This window comes from Psittacula echo (assembly GCF_963264785.1).
Source record: "Psittacula echo genome assembly, chromosome: 10".
NCBI lineage: Eukaryota > Metazoa > Chordata > Aves > Psittaciformes > Psittacidae > Psittacula > Psittacula echo.
Genome location: NC_137741.1, coordinates 18,944,260 through 18,952,752, shown reverse-complemented (window position 1 = coordinate 18,952,752; position 8,493 = coordinate 18,944,260).

The following is an 8,493-nucleotide window of genomic DNA, read 5'->3' as shown; positions in this document are numbered from 1 at the left end:
GGGTCTAATCTGTCCTTTTCAGTGGCACTACAAGAATAAGCATAGCATGTGTTGCTCAAGGGATTGCAAACAATGGTTATGGGGTAGACAGCAGTGACTTTCCCACTGAAGTGCATTCCTCCCTCAATTGAAACACTGCCCTCTGTAACAATTGAGAAAAGGAAGTGCAAAATATGGCATCCAATTGAAATTACAGATGTTGTTTTCCACGTGCGGTGATGTGCCGCTACATCTGCTTCTGCAGATCCCTCTTGGGACCACTGGTGAAAAAGAATGGGTGGTGGGGAGGTCACAGATGTTCTCACAGGTCACAACAGCATAAATGAAAAATAACCACCCCTTAGGGTGACATGAATAAAAATCATAGAAAAATTTAGATATCAAAATGACTGAAATCACTACATGACTTAATGGCCATGTTCTGCATTAGGTTTATTTTCCAGGACAACTGCAAAGGCCAAATGCACCTGGGTAATACAAAGGATGCAGAGCTGCAGGTGATTAAGAAAAATCCATGCTACAGAGAAAAAAATTACCCTCTTTATAAAACCATAGAGGCAGCAACATAACAAAGCCCCAGAGAACATCACGCTTGAGTGTCAATATGACAAGTGAGAAATTATTGCAAGCATCTGCTAGGATCACTCTTGAGAGAGAACAACCGCTGAACGCATTCCTGCCCCTCTTATGTACAACGCAGAGACAAAAAAAGAACCACCTGAAATCTCTTGGTCAGTAACAGGCAGTGTAATTTCCATGCTATCCAAACAGAAATAAAGGCCCATTAATAGCTAATACAGAGAAAAATATGGAGGGAAAAAAAGTCACCAGTATTCTTAATTTTCACTAAATAGCCTCACAGTTGAATAGAGTCATCATCCAGCAGTTGTTATGGCAATAAAGCTTTCCTTTGCATCTCTATTCCACCCACCCATTCAAGGTATTTTGGAGGCACTGCCACCAAAATCATATCTCCACTAACTTTTAACTTACGCTTTAGGACCTTCTTAGAGCTGTAGGACTCCAGAGCCGTACCATGGCTGTTCCTCAGGCCTCCTTTCAAATGTTCCTTATATTCCAGAAATTAGCTTTTGCATCCTGTAAAAAAATTCTTAATCTTATGCTTCTAAAGGTGAACTTTATATTAAAAAAAAATATACCAACTTCAGGACTTTTAAAATTATAGAGGAGTAGGGGATGTTCTGTAGCTTTTGCCACACAAGTTATCCTTCAGAGGGAAGGAGGGTCTATGAATCAGGTTTTAAGAACAAGGTTTCTTAAGATCTCAGGCCAGATCAATTCCTAACATTGTTCCACTTACAATGGTGGAAATACCCCATGAATGAAGATTTTGTAAAGGACTTCTTATTGCAACAAAACCAAATTGTGCTTGCAGTGTTTCAGGATGGGAACTTGCATTGGAAACAAAGGATAGGATCAGGGGGGACTCCCACCTAGGGAGCAGGAAATCAGAGAGGAGCAGATAATGGTTCCTTTCCATTAACACTCTGGGTAACCCTGTTAACCCCATGATGACCACTTCAGTACAGACACAGCTGTTCACTCTCAGAAAGCTGGCTTGGAACAGACTCCCCTGACCTCCCCGTCTGAGGCTGGAATTATTGCTGTTACACTGCTGTTTGCCTCTGGTGTCCCACTAAAGACAGATATAATCAAGAAAATGTTTCCTTATTTTAGTTAAGTCCAAATTGCCTGACAATGCATGAATTAAAATCACTCAATCCATTTCATAAACTGCCCTCTGTAAACCACTAGAATTTCCACATCATTGTAGGGTACATTCAGTAATCTGATTGCCTTGGGAATATTTGTTTTTCCAAAACTTGTGGCCAAGGTACATAAGATTAGATCAGACACAGCTTGTCTAAGAATGCTGTAATGTGGGTGTACAGTATAGTTGCCAGGTTTGAGTTACAGGTAAAAGTTCTCTTTCAAACTTTTCCAGCCAGGGGCTCAGTTATCTGAAGTTGTCTGTTGCAGCATTTGGCACTTTTTGCTTTGCTTTGCTCTTGGCCTTCTAATACTGGAGGATCAACACGGGAAGTATTTGTATTGCACACCTCACCGACTGCACGCCTGATCCTTACCTCAGCAAAACTTGGGCTGTTTTCTAGGTCCTCACAATGAGAGAACACAAGTCTCCGCGGGATTCGCGCTCCTCTGCTGGGATTTTCTCACCATTCCGCATGTTAACATGAACCAACAGCTGGGTTTAAGAGATCTGATATAAATAGCAACATCATGCTGCGAGCAAGCTTCTTGGAAAGTAAAGAAAATATGTTATTTAATGCACTATGACATTTGCCTTTCCTCCCTTTATTCCTAAGCTGCATTTCTGTAAACACCCATAATGACAAATGTAAAGGAGTTGACTTCTTCATGTAGACATAACAAGTGCTGCCCTGAGCCCAGGAGATGATATCCAGAACAGCTTACCTCTCCCGTCAGCCAGACAGCTGGCAAATTCTGTGCAGTAGGAAAAGGACTCGGAGCGTGGATGGAAATTCCTGCTTCCAACAGCATTCAAGATTACAACCTTTGGTATTTTATTTTCTTGGTCGCTCTGTGTTGCTTCAGAAACTTCCTGCTTTTGCCATATCTTTCCATTCATTAAAACTGCAGCTTGCAATTAAACATTCTGACATAACATAGCTGAGATTTTTTGGCAGCAGCCTTAACCAGAGGTTTTCAGAGTTTCCTGCAGACGGCTTTAAATTTTCATATCCTCATGAATGCTTGCCACCTTCTTTTAATAACTTGAAAAAATCAGCCTCTCTTAGGAACTTCATTGTTTCTGTATTTCCCCAGCACTCATTTACTGCTTTCAGAAATGTGTCATGCACATGTATATTTATAGAGAGAGCAAAGTGTACATACGCACAGTATAGTTTGACATCTTATAGAGAACACACAGATTGCGTAGCAGATCTAAAGAAAAATAGTTACATTCAACATTTTTGTTATTAGAATGTACTTTTCTGATGGCATTGTATTATTTCACCCCTCAAAAAAACCCAACAATTGTATCTACCACGTTAGTCCAAAACTGCAGGCCTTCATCTGACAATGATTTTGTAGCTTTATACATACTATGACTGTCAGATATTGCAACACTAAACTACTTCTTTTTATTCAACAAAGTATTTCTTAGGTAGATCTTGCCCTTTTTCCAAAGAGCTAGAAATCACTTAAAAGGATTTTAAAGTTACCTGCATTCTTAAGGTGTAGAATACATTTTATCATTTGGAGACCTGTGCAAACACTGCTTGCCATTATCTTAAATATAGATTCAAAATTTATTTAAAAAGAGGTCTTTTTAAATGTTCAAACTGAACTTAAAGTCTTTCTTCTTCTAACATTACCTGGCAAATAAATTCTTAAAGGGATATTATCAACTTAACAGCTGTGTTTTATTCTGGAAGATTTTGTAGGGGATTAAAGAGAAAATGTCTCCTTTTTACTCTAAGTTTAATTTCTATATTTGACAGCAGTATGTGTGGTCAGTATTGCATGCTGTTAAGAAACAAAAGGGACAGAAATAGATATAGGAGACCATCATACCTGGAAAGACTTTGAACTACTTTTTAAAGTAGGTTTGAAGTTGATGGGGCCTCTTCAAGCGACAAAAGACTCATGGAACTCTTAAAAGCCAGATAAGTTGCTCCTGACTTGCGCAGAGCACCCTCAGCTCCCACTGCAATCAGTTAGAGCTTGTCTTAAAATGTAAGTTTAAGCATTATTTTTCCTGCATTTACCTGCTTCACTGTAAATGCCACTGACCAAACAGCACGTGTGAAAAGGCAGCTTTTATTGCCCTGACCTTGTAAGCTTCATCCCCAGAGCCCACAGTGGCTCTGCATGATCTGTTATATGTAAGCCATAACACAGAAATTTCAAAGCAGTTAACTTAAGAAGTAAAGTTTAATTCTTAAGCTTGGGCAGTTTACAAGGTGCATTTTGGGCCTATTGTAATGGAGTCCAGACTCCCTCAGTACAAATATGTCATTGGTGTATTGCCCATTGATTCCTTTGGGGGTACACATAGGATGATCCCACAGGATAAATAACAGACATCAGCTTCCCTGCTCTCTTTGGCCCCTTCAGGTAAAGGCAAAAATGCCATTGATCTCTGCTGGGCATTTGATTTTATTTAGAAAATAAGTTTAAAAATCCAACCAGAGTGTTAACGTGGATCAACTGGTGCACATTTCAGAGTTCTGTATCTGAACAGGCATTTGTTAAGGGGTTTATGGTTTTCTTGGCTGTGATTTAGGATTATTGCATACTTTCTCAACCCTTTACTAAAAATATGCTCAGTTCTAACCATGAAATGCGGCAGCACATTTGTTGAAATCTCTGAGGATGGTTTCTTATCTGTCAAACAGTTTAGAAGACAAACTGGCACTGAGACAGCTCACCTGTTTTCCGTGGTTACTTGATGATAAACTACTTCACAGACCCTGCTGTAGCATCTAGGACAAGTGCTTTGAGACAAAGCTCTGATACACATATAAACAGGTCACCTCATCCTAAAATGCCATTTCATTTCCAAGCCAAGCCAGCTGGCTTTGGACAGAAAGTTCTTTTCTACTTGCGTGGGCAAACTTTATCGCCTTCCCATCCTTTTTCTCTTGCTGTCACATTACTGCAGAGGTGGCGGTGGCTGATAGCAGAGTGAGAAGCAGTGTTCAAAATGTGTCCGTGTTAGCAGAGATAATAACGCCTGGTCCTGCAGCCATGTGTTGAATCAATCCATGTGATCTCACATAACCTAATCAAATGTCTTCCCTTTCATTATATGGAAGTAGAGAAAGATTAACGCATACAAAGTTGTGGTGTTTGAGCCTGTGTTTCACTAACCTCAGTCGTCGTTTGAAAGGGTCCAGGCTCATCCTGGGTTTGGAACTTTTCTATCTTTGATTTCAGTTTAGCGAATCCTGTTGTGCTCCTTGTTGGAAAGAGCAAATTTCTCCTTAGCTCTGCTACAAGGATGAAGTAAGACAACTAGTGTTATCTGGGAGGAAAGCTCAAAGTTTGGGATTGTTGGGTTTCTTCTATTGTTTGTCTTGGTTTTTTTCCAGTGGTTCTTAAGAAAGATACAAGTTCATTTTTAAATTGGACTCTAAAATGAAGGGTCCTCAAGCTTCTCCATTACATATTGCTTTAGGAAGGCAATGGAAAGTCTCTTATTAATTCAAACATCTGGCCTGCAAAAGATTTGACCTAAGCAGAGTAAACTAAGCAATAGGTATAGTTTAACTGGTGTAGAAGTAGTTTAAATCTGTTTTGTTACACTTCAGCAGAGCTGAACTGCTCTAAACTAGGTTAAAACCATTATTGCAATGGAAGCCAGGCTCTGAATTTACTGTGCCTTCACTATACCTTCCCCCGGGCAAAAGAGGAGGCTACCTCAAATCATCTAGCATTTCCTGCAGGTACATGTATGGGAAAAGCTGACACACAGAGACTTGTTATCCCCATGCCAATTTGTCCACGTGTCCATATCCATAGTTACACTTCTTTATGTAACACCAGTTTAAAATGATACTTTCATGGTCTGAATACATGACTGAGTGATCTCATTCACGTACTGACATGCTTGACAACTTACCATGTATCAACTGAGCCATGGTAATTGACCATGTGTGTTTGCTCTTAGCCTGTGGCCATCTCAGATGGAAGAAACCAGTTTAGACTTTTCCTTTTCTTGGCCCTGAGGTTAAGCTGACACACTGAACCTCACATTTGCTGCAGGCTAAAGCAAGGCAAGCTGCAGTTACCGTGCCTCAACCGATGTGCGCTAACTCGTTCAGTTGCTGGAACCGGACAGCATGCCTGAGCTGTTGGCTGAAATGGGATAATTGAGGGCATAAATCAGGTGTTAGTTCAGCTCAGTGCAAGCCAATTACGAATGGATTGAAGGTAAATAGACACAAATCACTCTTAGTGCAGAATAAAAGTGGCTACCCAGCACTAGCTTAACTAAATCCAATACAGCTTAATCTAACATAAATGGAAAGACTTTCAATTAGCCATAAAAAGCCAAAAATCTTCTGTGCATTGTGTAGAATGTGTGCATTCACTTCAGGCATCAAATCGACTGGACACATAAACAAAGAAAATGAGCCAAATTCACTGTGTGCTCTGCAGACAATGTAGAGAGAGGGACAGAGGTGGCTGTGAAAGCAGCAGTACAGTCTCTGGCTCTCCTAGCAGATTGGGTACACTCTAATTTCCAGTTGCAAACTGCTGAAGGCAAGAATGGGTATTCTGCCTTGTCCCAGAAATGTGCACTCTGCCATCATCTAATAACGAGGATGTAACAATGCTAACACAACCCTGGTAAAAGTCGATTAGCAACAAACATGGAACAGCTAAGTTTGTGTTCATTCCTTGAGCTTGATGAAAAGTATTAAGGATCAGAAGATGATACAGATATTGAAAAGTAATTCTAGATTTCATACATTTTAATAAACTAAGTGTTATTAGAAATTCAATCTAGCCAAAAAAATCCTTAATGAATAAAAAGCAAATAAAACTTGATTCTCTCAAATGGCTTCACCCTTCTACTTCAGAAACTGTTACTGAACTCAGGGAAGCAGAGTTGGAATTAGTCATATAGGGACAATTCTTCAAATCCTTTACCAATGGGAGATTGACTTGAATGAAGGAATCTGGCCACTTCCTGGCTGAGTTATCTCTTCTAAGAAATTCTTTTATGGAGCATGTCCGTGGGAAACTAGTCTGAATTCTTTGTGTTGTGTGAGATTTTAGAAGACTGTTATGGATCAGCATCCCATGAGGGAGGATACAAGATGCATATGCACAATAAAATGATAGTCTTGCCCCTACAACATACTACGTAGTCCTAGCAGCAGGCTGTGCCTCAAATTTATTCCTATGTGGCTGTTGAGAACCAGTAAGGAGTCATCCTGTAGCCTGTGGGAAGAAATGCAGCCTTTCTCATGGCTGATCCATCCAAGGTAAAAATACATTGTCCTCCACGCTATGGGACTCATGCTCCAAGTGCCCTTTGCCGTGGCATGCATTCTGTTCACTGGGTTTTTTCCCCCTTCCGAGCAGCACTGTAGTCACACTGCACAGTTGCAGCAGACCACACATTTTGAACACAGGAAAGAAAAAAGCATATTATCATCAAGATAATTGAGTGTTGGAGAGAAAGTTGCCTCCAGCACTTTGTCCAGATTAAAATCTCAATCAGTACCATTATCTGGGAAGTATCTGCAGTGACACGTGCAAGCTACACATCCCAGTCAGCAGTCTGACCTATAGCATTTGCAGAAGCTTTAGCAATTCCTTTAATACCCCTTACAAGTCCTCCATTTAGTCAAAAGCTGAAATGCTGCTCTTTGTGAGACAGAAACTTCTAAAACAGCAGATTGAAGCATTCTGTGTAAATTGAGCAATTTCTGTTAACACATGTCGACTAAACCAGAGCTGCCAATCAGCCAAGCTGCTGCTCTGTGACAACAAACATCTGAGGTACTGGAGCTTGAAGTTAATCGAAGTTATTTATTTTATCATGCAGAACTAAGCCATCACCCATTGCTCTCGCAGACGCGGGTTCCACCTTCCCCCTCACCCAGAGCACATATGCTCTCTTCTTCAAAAGATAAATGTTATGTACTTAGCCTTAGTATTAACCTTAAAAATTCAGCTATTACAGTTGATGTTTATTCTGCCTCTGGTACCAAATTATGTACACAAGCATAATTTGGGGATCACTGAAGGAACAAAACCCAAATTACAGCTATTGTTAATTCAAGCACAAGCACTTTTGTTTGTATAAACATGAAGTAACCACAAATATAAGAACTGTAGCTAATACCATTCTCCTCTCATCATGTTAGTGATCTGAAAGGTTCCTTCAGAGGATTGTTATTTAAGAAGTGGTTCAATGGAAGAGTAATTAGTTTGAGAGCGTAGACTACAAGAGTCAGAATTGAGGGGATTAGCAACAGCAAGAACTGCAAAGCCATTTCCCCAGCACCATTTTCTGTACCCTACCACCAGTTGGGGTGTTTTTTTGGTGCATATTTGTGCTCCTCCATCACCAAGAGTGAAATTATCATTCAGCTGCATTGCTATGAATTTGGACCAGTTCCAGTGACTGTTGATACATTGCCCTGAGGATGCCGGTTACACTGCATGCACTGTGGGGCTCCTTCTAAACAATGCATAGCTGATCCCTTTCTTCATACCAGCTTGCTCCTGAGCCATGCGGTGGCATAGCGGATCCAACTTCCTTCTGTGTCCTGAAGACTTTGGCTCGAGTCTTGCCTGCTTGCCACGAGAAGGCTCCAAAATACGAAGCACATTCAAGCCTGCTCCCTTCTCTACATTTAGTCTTTCTTTTAGTGCTTTACTGTCATCACAAAGCCAGGAGTATGCACTGTCTTACTGCTTATGGAAAAGATCATTTATGTACTGTCCTGAAGATTTCCTCATGTT